At 47.9% G+C, this 13,410-nt stretch overlaps 1 protein-coding gene across 2 annotated transcripts in view; it reads right to left on the minus strand.

Annotated features, from left to right (window-relative positions):
- Positions 1 to 13,410, minus strand: part of INSYN1 (inhibitory synaptic factor 1) — a 115,812-nt gene that overhangs the window by 27,373 nt on the left and 75,029 nt on the right. Inside the window, exon 2 of one of the 2 annotated variants that reach the window (XM_044980085.1) lies at positions 12,958 to 13,104. The exons of the other annotated variant lie outside the window; for it this stretch is intronic. The gene's annotated coding sequence lies outside the window, so the exon portion shown is untranslated. The remainder of the gene's footprint in view (positions 1 to 12,957; positions 13,105 to 13,410) is intronic. 2 annotated transcript variants of the gene reach the window in all.

A 13,410-nucleotide genomic window follows, 5' to 3' on the forward strand; every position in this document is an offset into this window, starting at 1 on the left:
AGTGCCCTTAGCACACCAAAACCCACACTTAGCCTTACCCAGCCTTAGACCCGGAGGGCTCTCCATGGGGCCAACATCCCCAGGGGATGCTGGCCCCACTTGTGCATGGGCTCATTGAAACCCTAGCCTTGAGGAGAGATTGCTATCCATGCTACATTCCACCCCACTTGCTAGACCTGGCATAACTCATTTCATGTGTGACCTGTGCTAGGTCTCTTGCCCCCACCACGGCTCTCCAAATTCCTTAGTCAAGCTCTCCCTGCCATAGAATCATAGAATATTAGGGTTGGAAGAGACCTCAGGAGGTCATCTAGTCCAATCCCCTGTTCAAAGCAGGACCACCACCACCAACTAAATCATCCCAGCCAGGGCTTTGTCAAGCCGGGCCTGAAAAACCACTAAGGATGGAGATTCCAACCCCCCGCCCCCAGGTAACCCATTCTAGTGCTTCACCACCCTCCTAGTGAAATAGTGTTTCCTAATATCCAACCTAGACCTCCACCAGTGCAACTTGAGACCATTGCTCCTTGTTCTGTCATCTGCCACCACTGAGAACAGCCTAGCTCCATCAGTGCTTCTATATCCTGGGAATTTTCCTAAAATCTGGGAATTTTTGAGTAAAATGTTTCAACTTGGGAAATTGAGAATTTTCATTCAAAACCTAAATAATCCTGGGGAAATTTCATAAAAAGTAAAAGACTTTCCAAATCTCAAAAATCCTGGGAAGTTTTCATAAAAAGTAAAATATTTACGCTTCTTTTAAATTTCCCTCAAAATGCATTCTTCCATTGGTGAATATTTGTCACGTGATTTTCATAATTGGGCTGTGCCGTTCTCCTATTGGTGGTGCTTCAACATACTATATCATGATGGCACAAGTGAAGTGACAAGTGCGCACATGCACTCACAACAAACCAACCTCAGCTACAGCTGGCTGGCGGGTAACGAGGAGATGGTTATCAAATTTATCTTCTAGGTAAGGTTTCTTCCAATAATTAAATATATTCCAATATTTACTGATTATGATTAGTTTCTTGATCTGTCATTAAATCTCTAAAATTTTGTCTTTTGTGCTTGCAGTTGCACAGAGAATGTGCACCAGAGCATTCGGCTGTTCATAAATTTGTAACAGCACCTTCCTCCAAGCAAATATTAAATATCTTCGCCTACTGTGTTAGGTAATAATATATAATATGTTCCCTTCTTTGATTTAAATATAAATTGAAATATACATTATACTAATTATTGCATTCCATTATTTCAGAGATCTCTTTCCATTTTTTATCTAACTGTAAAAAATGAATAAAGAGACCGGTACGGCTGGTGAGAAGACGAAGAGGACTGCAGGAGTAGACAAAGATCCGTCCACGTCGAAACAAAAACAACGGGATAGCATTCCTGCCAGAGTAAAACCCAGAGATTATAATAATAAGGAGAATTATATAAAAGAGTGTTATTTGTTCTGTTTGCTTTTGTATCTTATTTATAATCATATGTTTACATTTTATTTTTTCAAAGTAACTTTGATGTACAGTACACTGCAGGGCACATGCTGTACTTATTAATACTTTTGTATTAATACTTTTGTATTGTAATACTTTAGTGAAATTTGTGTAAAATACACGGTTTTCTATAATTTCAGTCCTCCTCCTCATGTGTTAAATATTTTATTTACTGTATAAGTAACAAATTGAAAATTGAAAAACATGTCTATACATATAAAAATTATAATAAATGTGAAATATCTCGAACAAAAAAGAATAATTTGGATATAATATATATTATATAGTTATTAAAACACACATATTACGTTCCCTTGAGATTTTGAAATAAAAAACTTTATCTGGGAATTTTTCACCAGATTTGGGAAATTTTTAGCGCTAGATTGGGAAAAATTGGCATCACAATATAGAAGCACTGAGCTCCATCATCTTTGGAATCCCACTTCAGATAGTTGAAGGCTGCTATCAAATCCCCCCTCATTCTTCTCCTCTGGCGACTAAATAACCCCAGTTCCCTCAGCCTCTCCTCGTAAGTCATGTGCCCCAGCCCCCAATCATTTTTGTTGCCCTCTGCTGGACTCTCTCAAATTTGTCCACATCCCTCCCGTAGTGGTGGGACCAAAACTGGACGCAATACTCCAGATGTGGCCTCACCAGTGCTGAATAGAGGGGAATAATCAATTCCCTCGATCTGCTGGCAATGCTCCTACTAATACAGCCCAATATGCCGTTGGCCTTCTTGGCAACAAGGGCACACTGCTGACTCATATCCAGCTTCTCATCCACTGTAATTCCCAGGTCCTTTTCTGCAGAACAGCTGCTTAGCCAGTTGGTCCCCAGCCTGTAGTGGTGCCTAGGATTCTTCCATCCTAAGGGTATGGCTACACTTGCAAATTTGCAGCGCTGCAGCAGGGTGTGAAAAAACACCCTCTGCAGCGCTGCAAATTGCGGCGCTACAAAGCGCCAGTGTAGTCAAAGCCCCAGCGCTGGGAGCGCGGCTCCCAGCGCTGTCCGTTATTCCCCACAGGGAGCTGGAGTACGGACAGCGCTGGGAGAGCTTTCTCCCAGCGCTGGGGCTTTGACTACACTTAGCGCTTCAAAGCGCTGCCGCGGGAGCGCTGCCGCGGCAGCGCTTTGAAGCGCTAATGTAGCCATAGCCTAAGTGCAGGTGTAGACATGCAGACTCACCCCTGTGGCGCCTCCTGCTGGTGACTTCTGGGAATTAGCTTGGTCCCCTCAGGAGCACCCTCTGCAGGCCAGTGATCCACCTGTCCTCTGGCCCCCGTGTCCCTCCCTGGACCTCAGTGCCCCTTTAACTAGGGTGCTGCCCCCTGGCAGTGCCCCACCAATCTGGGTCTCCCTCCCTGGGGAACCCCCAACCCACTATCCCCACTTCACCTCAGTTTTGGCTACTGCCCAGTCTCCATCTAGCCCCCGTTCACTGGGGCAGACTGCAGTATCAGCCACTCATCATCGGCAAAGGGGTCTGGACTGGCTGCCTTTACTCATCCTCAGGCTGCCCCTCTGCAAGCCCAATATCTAGGTGGGCCTAGAACTAGGCCCTGCAGCCTGGGGAGTTGCTGGCCTAGGGGTTCCCAGCTCCTAAGGCCTTTCCCCAGCCCTGCCTCACTCTAGGTCCCCTGGGTGAGTTCCCCAGCAACCAGGCCTGTCTCCCTCTCCAGTCAGAGAGAGACTGCTCTCTCTGGCTTCCCTGGCCTTCTTATAAGGCCCTGTTGCTCAGTTTGGGGCATGGCCCCAGCTGCAGCCACTTCCCCCAATCAGCCAGGGTTTTGCCTTGCCCAGCCCCAGCCCTCTGCAGGGCTTTTCCAACCCCTTCCGGGCTGGAGCGGGTGGTCACCCTGCTACATCAGGACTCTGCACTTGTCCTCGTTGAACCTCATCAGATTTCTTTTAGGGTAACCAGATGTCCTGATTTTATAGGGACAGTCCTGATTTTTGGGTCTTTTTCATATATAGGCTCCCATTACCCCCACCCCTGTCCTGATTTTTCACACTTGCTGTCTGGTCACCCTAGATTTCTTTTGGCCCAATCCTCCAATTTGTCTAGGTCACTCTGGAGCCTATCCCTACCCTCCAGTGTATCTACATCTTCCCCCAGCTTAGTGTTATCTGCGAACTTGCTGAGGGTGCAATTCATCCCATCATCCAGATCAGTAATAAAGATGCTGAACAAACCAGCCTCAGGACCGACCCCTGGGGCACTCCGTTTGATACTGGCTTCCAACTAGACATCGAGCCATTGATCACTACCTGTTGAGCCTGACAATCTAGCCAGCTTTCTATCCACCTTATCATCCATTCATCCAATCCATACTTCTTTAACTTGCTGGCAAGAATACTGCGGGAGCCCGTATCAAAAGCTTTGCTAAAGTCAAGATATATCACATTCACCGCTTTCCACGTATCCACAAAGCCAGTTATCTCATCATAGAAGGCAATCAGACATGACTTGTCCTTGATGAATCCATGTTGACTGTTCCTGATCACCTTCCTCTCCTCCAAGTGCTTCAAAATGGATTCCTTGAGTACCTGCTCCATGATTTTGCCGGGGACTGAAGTGGGGCTGACTGGTCTGTAGTTGCCTGGGTTCTTTTTCTTCCCTTTTTAAAATATGGGCACTAAATTTGCCTTTTTTCAATCATCCGGGACCTCCCCGGATCGCCCCGAGTTTTCAAAGATAATGGCCAATTGGTCTGCAATCACATCAGCCAACTCCCTCAGCACCCTTGGATGCAGGGGCGGCTCTAGCAATTTGGCCACCCCAAGCACGGTGCCACGCCGCGGGGGGCGCGCTGGCGGTCACCGGTCCCACGGCTCCGCGGGACCTCTTGCAGACGTGCCCGCAAAGGGTCCGCTGGTCCCGCGGCTCCGGTGGAGCATCCGCAGGCATGCCTGCGGGAGGTCCACCGGAGCTGCGGGACCAACGGGCCCTCCGCAGTCATGCCTACGGGAGGTCCTCCGGAGCCGCTCATCCCGCGGCTCCGGTGGACCTCCTGCAGGCATGCCTGCGGAAGGCCCGCCGGAGCCACCTGCCACCCTCCCGGCAAAATGCCGCCCCAAGCGCGTGCTTGGCGCACTGGGGTCTGGAGCCAGCCCTGCTTGGATGCATTAGATCTGGACCCATGGACTTGTGCATGTCCACCTTTTCTAAATAGTCCTTAACCTGTTCTTTCAGCACTGAGGGCTGCTCACTTCCTCCCCATACAGTGCTGCCCAGAGCTGCAGTCTGGGCTTTGACCTTGTCTGTGAAGACTGAGGCAAAAAAAGCATTGAATTCTTCACCTTTTTCCACATCATCTGTCACTATGTTGCCTCCCTCATTCAGTAAGGGTCCCACACTTTCCCTGAGCTTCTTCTTGTTGCTAACATACCTCTAGAAACCCTTCTTGTTACCCTTCACACCCCTTGCTAGCTGCAACTCCAATTGTGCCTTGGTCTTCCTGATTACACCTCTGCATGCTCTAGCAATATTTTTATACTCCTCCCTAGTCATATGTCCAAATTTCCACTTCTTGTAAGCTTCCTTTTTGAGTTTAAGCTCACTGAAGATTTAATGTTAAGCCAAGCTGGTTGCCTGCCATATTTGCTATTCTTTCTGCACTTGGGGATAGTTTGTTCCTGCACTCTCCATAAGGCTTCTTTAAAATACAGCCAGCTCTCCTGGATGCCTTTCCCCCTCATATTAGCCTCCCAGGGGATCCTGCCCATCAGTTCCCTAAGGGAATCTAAGTCTGCTTTTCTGAAGTCCAGGGTCCATATTATGCTACTCTCCTCTCTTCCTTTTGTCAGGATCCTGAACTCAAACATCTCATGGTCACTGCTGCCTAGGTTGCCACCCACTTCTACTTCCCCTACCAGTTCTTCCCTGTTTGTAAGCAGCAGGTCAAGAGGAGCACGGCCCCTAATTGGTTCCTCCAGCACTTGTACCAGGAAGTTGTCCCCAACACTCTCCAAAAACTTCCTGGATTGTCTGTGCATTGCTATATTGCTCTCCCAGCAGATGTCAGGATGGTTGAAGTGTCCCATTAGAACCAGGGCCTGTGATCTGGAAAATTCAGTTAGTTGTCCGAAGAAAGCCTTGTCTACCTCATCCTCCTATAGTCTGGTGGTCTATAGCACACGCCCATCACAACATCACCCTTGTTGCGCTCACCTCTAAACTTAACCCAAAGACTCTCAACAGGCTTTTCTCCAGTTTCATACTGGAACTCTGAGCAATCATACCATTTTCTTACATACAATGCAACTCCTCCACCTTTCCTCCCATACCTGTCCTTCCTGAACAGTTTATACCCATCCACGACAGTGCTCCAGTCACGTGAACTGCCCCACCAAGTTTCTGTTATTCCAGTCACATCACAATTCCTTGATTGTGCCAGGATTTCCAATTCTTCCTGCTTGTTTCCCAGGCTTCTTGTGTTCGTGTACATGCACCTAAGATAACTAGCTGATTGTCCTACCTTCTCAGTGTGAATCAGGAGGCTTCCTGTCTTGTACTCTCCTCCTTGTGTTTCCCACTTCCCACTTCCCCACTTACTTCTGGGCTTAGGTCACCATCCCCCTGCGAACCTAATTTAAAGCCTTCCTCACTAGGTTAGCCAGCCTGCCTGCAAAGATGCTCTTCCCTCTCTTTGTTAGGTGGATCCCATCTCTTCCTAGCAATCCTTCTTCCCAGAACAACATCCCATGGTCGAAGAATCCAAAGCCCTTTCTCCAACACCACCTGCATAACCACACATTCACCTCCACAATTCAATGGTCCCTACCTGTCCTCTAGGGAAAGAGGCCACCGCCACAGCTGTTTGGACAACGCTTCCCGGGGAAACCTTGTGTGATTCCTGATCACTGCCATGCTCGATGGTGCTTGTTTGCCATCCCGTCAGCCCACCTGTAATTCACACGCTGAAGCTCTGACCGCAAACTCCCATCTCTTAGTATTGTCCATTTTTCTTCCTTAGGACTAGACTTCCTGTTTTGTTAGGGCCCTTCTCAACCCCATTGCCCAATTTGAGAACAATGGCCGAGCTCACCGCTGCTTTGGTTTCGATCTCTGGGTAGAGGCCTGTAATTTGCTATCATCACATCCTATGAGCCAATTTACTCCTTATCGATTCAGGGAAGATTGCAGCTAGATTGGCTCCTCCTTAATTTATAACTCAGGGGCAGCACTAGCCCAAAGGCTTCGGAACAAATCTCCTCTCGGTACGGTTGTGGATACCGGAGAGTGGGTATCGATCTCTTAAATGGCAAAGATAAAAAGGATGGGTCCTATACCCTCACTGGTGTCTGGTCTGCCGGCCAAATTACACAGTGATAGATGGGGGAGAGGGACGAGTTTTATGGTAGATAGCTATCATTATACACTGCATAGAGGTATTAATAATACCTAACTTTTATAAAGGACTTTAGATCTCAAAGTGCTTTATAAAGGGGGTCAATATCATGATCCCCATTTCACAGACAGGGAAACGGAGGCAAAAGAAGGGAAAGTCACTAGCTCAAGATCACCCACCAGGCGAGAGGCAGAGCTGGGAATAAACCTCAGGTTTCCTAAATCCCAGGCCTGTGCTCTATCCACTAGGCTAAACAGCCTCCCAAATGGAAGACTGAGTTCTGCCTCGGTTACCCCGATGTAGATCCACATTAACTCAATTGACTGAATTCAATGGGACTACTCCAGATTTACACCAGGGTAACTGTGAGCAGAGTTTGGCCCAGAGAGAAAGAGAAAGACATGGGTCCTACCTCTCCCCCATAGTCCAGACCCCCTTATTCCTCCCTATCTTAATGCACCGAGAGGGGTAGACACTTCACCCCCGGCCACACTCTGCCCACCTCATTCAGCCATCTAGCACTGTGAGCTATGACACAGCCCTATATCTATTCTTGTAGTAATGACACAGCAGTGGCACTGAGTTTTTGAAGTGGTGAGCAGCTGCAGCTCATACTGGCCTTCACTGGGGTTGACTCTGAAAATGAAGCCCAAGGCTCCCATGTAAAATGTTTGGGGGTTGGCTAGGGGCAAAGTTAGGCCTCCAAATCCATATTTAGATACCTGCATAAGTGGTCTGATTTTTCAAATATGCTGAACAGCCAGCAGGGCCCCTGGACTTCAATGGATGATACAGATCTAGCTCTGTGCATACACAAGAGCATACCCCACATAATGACACATACATACAAGACACAGCTTCCTGCGTGCTGGCTACCCACAGGTCTGTTAGACCCCTTTACCAGGGGGTTCAGCAGCACTAATAACACATCATTTCAGCCAGTGAATGTCTTTGAATATTTAAAGAGACAGCGCTACTCTCTCTCTCTCTCACAACTCCCTGGTCAATGGGACCAAACCCCCATCCTTTGTGCTTAGCCCTCCCCCATCCCTGCTGCGGATTACCAAGATATTAGCATCTAACAAAAAGGCATTTCCTCCTCTCCAAGCAGGGCTCTTCCCCCCCCCTCAGTCTGCTTGGGGATAGTGCCATTCAGAGTGGGTAGCATCACATTCCCTTCCCCGGGGGAGCAGCAAAAGCAGTGGCAGAGGATTGGCCCATTCCAGAGTGGGTTGGCAAGGTCCCCTAGGGGATCAGTGCACTGTGCTATTATTATTACCAGTCAGTGATTGACGGGCCCTGTACCATGAAGCTGGGGAGGAGGGATGGCATCTTTGGATCAGGCCTGTTTCTACCTCTGTTACCTGAGCAATCCCTGGTGCCTCAGTTACCTATGTCCCAGGGAAAAACCCAGCCCCAGTTAGACCTGGGATGGGAGGAGCCAAGCAGTAACTGCTCAGCAGAGAATCCAGATGGATCCTGCCCTCCTTTCAGTCCTATCTATTGTAGGTACTATTATGCCCCCCATCTTCCTAAAATCTGAGAACCTCTCAATCTTCAATGTCTTTTTCTTATAAAGCCCTGTGGGCAGGGTAGAGCCATTACCCCCTGAGGCACAGACCGGCTCAGTGACTTACCTGAGATCACACAGGAGTCCATGGTAGAGACGTGAACCCAGAGCTCCTGACCACTATACTTACCTACATGCCTCCCACTTCCATCCAGGACACACCACACGATCCATTGTCTACAGCCAGGCTCTAAGATACAACCACATTTGCTCCAATTGCTCAGACAGAGACAAACATCTACAAGATCTCTATCAAGCATTCTTAAATCTACAATACCCACCTGCTGAAGTGAAAAAAACAGATTGACAGAGCCAGAAGAGTACCCAGAAGTCACCTACTACAAGACAGGCCCAACAAAGAAAATAACAGAACACCACTAGCCGTCACCTTCAGCCCCCAACTAAAACCTCTCCAGCGCATCATCAAAGATCTACAACCTATCCTGAAAGATGATCCCTCACTCTCACAGACTTTAGGAGACAGGCCAGTCCTTGCTTACAGACAGCCCCCCAACCTGAAGCAAATACTCACCAGCAACCACACACCACACAACAAAAACACTAACCCAGGAACCTATCCTTGCAACAAAACCTGATGCCAACTCTGTCCACATATTTATTCAAATGACACCATCATAGGACCTAATCACATCAGCCACATCATCAGGGGCTTGTTCACCTGCACATCTACCAATGTGATATATGCCATCATGTGACAGCAATGCCCCTCTGCCATGTAAACTGGCCAAACCGGACAGTCTCTACGCAAAAAAATAAATGGACACAAATCTGACATCAGGAATCGTAACATTCAAAAACCTGTAGGAGAGCACTTCAACCTCTCTGACCACTCAGTGACAGACTTAAAGGGGGCAATTTTGCAACAGAAAAGCTTCAAAAACAGACTCCAACGAGAAACTGCTGAGCTTGAATTAATATGCAAACTAGATACCATTAACTTGGGTTTGAATGGAGACTGGGAGTGGCTGGGTCATTACACATATTGAATCTATTTCCCCATGTTAAGTATTCTCACACCTTCTTGTCAACTGTCTAAAATGGGCCATCTTGATTATCATTACAAAAGTTTTTTTCTCCTGCTGATAATAGCTCATCTTGATTAATTAGCCTCTTACAGTTGGTATGGCTACTTACACCTTTTCATGTTCTCTGTATGTATATTTCTTACTATATGTTCCATTCTATGCATCTGATGAAGTGGGCTGTAGCCCACAAAAGCTTATGCTCAAATAAATTTGTTAGTCTCTAAGGTGCCACAATAACTCCAGTCCTAGGTGAGCGCCCTGCTCCCAATCTGCTCTGGTGGTTGGAGCCTGACTCTTGTCGATGTTTTTAACTGCTCCTAGGAGGATTTCACAGCTGTGTTCTGCCATTTTGGGGTGGCCCCCTCCCCTCCAACTGGCTCTGGCTCTTGTTCCCACCAGGCTCTGTGGCCCTCTGCATCCAGGGGCCAGCTGCAGAGACACAGCACCGTAGACTCCAGTGGGGACCGGGGCAGTCACTCAGCAAGAGGCTGCACACGCAGCCAGCTTGACCTCATGATTTCAGGTTTCGGGTGCAAATGGACCTTCTTGGGCTCGCTCTCCCTGACCAGAAGGCCCTTGCTTCACCTGACTTGGCTGGGACTGGCCTCCTTTTGGTCATTCCATAGGATCAGGCCACTGCGAGAGCCTTCTCCACTGCAGGCTGCAGCGCTCGGCACCAGGAACTGCTTCATAGAATCATAGAAAATTAGGGTTGGAAGAGACTTCAGGAGGTCATCTAGGCCAACCCCCTGCTCAAAGCAGGACCAATATCAACTAATTCAAACTTCCCTGTGTCTCTCCCCACAACTCCCCATTCTATTCCAGGTGTCAAGGGAAAACATACCTTTTTCAGCTCTTGCCAATGCTAAATTTCTGCCTCCTGTCACCATTATTTCTGATCTTCTGCTATTTCCCGCTGTCCAAAGGGATGGACCATGCACTTTAAAGGCCCAGATCTTCAAAGATATTGAAGCTTCTAACTTCCTAATCAATGGAAGTTCAGACCCTAAGTACCATTCAGGATCCAGGCCTTTATTCTTAAGCTAAAAGAATCCTAGCAGTACCGATCCTAGAACTACACAGCAGGGCAGCTCTGATTCCATCTAGCACAGGGCAGGGGAGCTCAAGCCAGTTCCTTTCAATCTGAAAGACACTATGCAAAGGGAAGTTCCCTTGGACTGACCACATCCATGTCTGACATGGTGTGTAGTGGGCCGTGTGGCATGCGTGTACCTGAGTGTCTCACCCCACCAACCGGCCCAGACCCTCCATTCCTGCAGACACCAACATGTCACATGGGAGAGCAAGTCCCTGGTTCTGTGGTGTGAGTGTAAGTGGTGGTTTTAATCAGAGCTGAGAGCTGCAGGTGAGGTCCCGTCAAGGTGCAGCAGACAGCTGCTATTACCTACAGTGAGGAGTTAAGGGTCAGTGCTAGCTGGGGCTGATCACTCTTTTTTTTGCTTAGAACAACCTGTTGGACATCATTAACAAGCTCAGAGGACACAAAAGGCAATCAGAGCAGCCAGGCTGAGGAGGCAGCACAGTTCAATGGTTAGAGCAGCTGCACTGGGATACCTGGGTTCTCTTCTTGCCTCTGACGCTGACATGTTATATGAGTGCAAATAAAAATTTAACTGTTCTGTATAATGGGGATAATTGTAGCTGGTTTAATGCATTAGTGTCTATAAAATTCTTTGGGACCATTGGATGGAAAGTGCCAGGTCTAGTAGGAAACTCTTTAATTTTGCTCATTTGTAACAGTCATTCTTTTAGATAAGAATATTCTATTGGCTGGTGGGTCTGTGCACCACTGCCCTCTGCTGCATGGAACCAGGACTGTTCAGCTATGTATCATAAGCCCTACGTTGCTTACAAGCGAGAGGTGATTCTCCTTCAGCTTGGGTGGAAGGGGCCACTGCTTCTAGAGTAAAAGAATGGGTGTTTTATCCCCACGGTCACTGAGAAGTTCTAAACAGCTGTGCTGAAGCACCTAGAGGCTCACTGACTTGTTGCAATAATGATAACTGATCCTGCTCATTTCTTTTACCCAAGATCTCTTACTGGCATTAAGTAAGCAACACGACCTCCTTGTGAAATAGGAGGGGTATTTTATTATCCCCATTTTACCAATGGGGGAAACTGAGGCACAGAGCGGTGAAGCAACATCCAAGATCATGGGGCAAATCAGTGATGGGTCCTGCTCCATGACTTAGGAGTTCTGGTACTCAATTCCCTGCTCCTATCCACAGGCCATATATCCTCTCAGCCCACTTTTATACATTTCAGCCAACAATGGGATCCAATCTGGCTTGCCCAAGTGAAATCCAAGGCTAGAGGTTACAGCAAGCCTCAGAGAGAGATGCTTACGACATTTCAGGCTCCTTGAAACCTCACACCCTGCCTTTCTTAAAGCCAGAGCAGTCAGCAGGGCTGCAGAGCACACATTACAGCTGTCTCTGTCTGTAAGTGACAGGCGCTGTCCAGATTACACTAGAGAAAGTGCTGCTAACCTCAGCATCAATTAACACCAGGGGATGCACGTACAGGAAGCAGAAACACAGCCACTAATTGTACATCTCAGAATGCGCTGGCTCTTTAGTGAAAGGGACATGGACTGTCACCTGCTTTGCCTCCTCAAGAATGTTGCCTAGGGGATAGGACAGTTTCAGAAGTCAGGACTCCTGGGTTCTAGTCCTAGCCAGGAGATTCAGTGTAGTCTAGTGGTTTCAAATAGTCCATTGTGCATTCCCTCTGTAGACATGAGCAAGTTACTGTGCCTCAGTTTCCCCATATGTAAAACAGATATACTAATCCTTGACTGCCTCACACAGGGATTGTAAGGCTCAATTAATAAATTAACATGTTTGGAGACCCTCAAATGGACACCAGAAAGCCCAAAGTTCTTATCTGGATTTCAAACCTTCAAGGACAGGAGAGTTTGGATCTGTGGCTCTGGTTCTGCCCATTACAGGGCTGGGCAGATCAGATTTGGGGTTCCAGTTCAGACACATCTCTAATCCAAATGATGCAAATTTTGCAATTTCGACCCCTTCCCCCCCTCCAAAAAAAGAAAAAAAGCTGAAAGTCATTGATTCCCAGTGAATTTTGCTTTCAGTCTTTTGGGTTTGTTTGGACCTCACCTCAGAGCCAAACCCAGGAGCAGGGGCCATGTGGGTGTGTGAGATGTGGACTCACACACATGGAAAGCAAACAGAACATTTACATGAAGCTCAGCCAAGCAAAACAGCTGATCTCCTGTGTTATCAGCAAGGGCCTTTCACAAACCAGAACATCCCATCCAAAGCACAAGTTCCGGACCAACCGTCCATCCTCTCCCATCATTCCCCTTTGCAAATGCTCTTGCTATTCACCTCTGCATTTGATCCCGCTCCCTTCACTCTCTTGGAAACTGCCATCCTCACAGCAGGTCCAAGACTGCTAAATATAATCTGCTGCTGGCAGTGTTCTGCGTTCTCCACACTCACCTGTTCGTTTTGTGTACAATCAGCACATTTCACTCATCTACAGGCAGTCCTTTGGTATAGGTCGGTGATGTGCAGGAGATGACAGCTCGGAACATCAGCTCCCGAGGGACATCAGGTGACTGCGCCCTTCCACTGCAAGGAGATGTGCTGCAAAGGCACTGGGAAATATTTGTTTTTAACCCACATGATTGCAGATGCACCCATGGCTGGATGCATGTTTCACAACAGGCAGGTCCAGCTCCTGGCATCATGGGGTTAACCTAGTCCTTTACGCGCACCTGCTCGTAAGCCCTTGGAGTAGTAGAATGGGTGGGTCCCAAATTATGTAGGTGGATTTTTCACCTCAAATGCAGGCTCCCACATGATCCCTTCTACAGGGCAGCCTGAGGAGGGGGCAATTTGCCCCAGGCCCCAGGCCCCGCAGGGGCCCCCACAAGAATATAGTATTCTATA

Source organism: Mauremys mutica, chromosome 11 (genome assembly GCF_020497125.1).
Source record: "Mauremys mutica isolate MM-2020 ecotype Southern chromosome 11, ASM2049712v1, whole genome shotgun sequence".
NCBI lineage: Eukaryota > Metazoa > Chordata > Testudines > Geoemydidae > Mauremys > Mauremys mutica.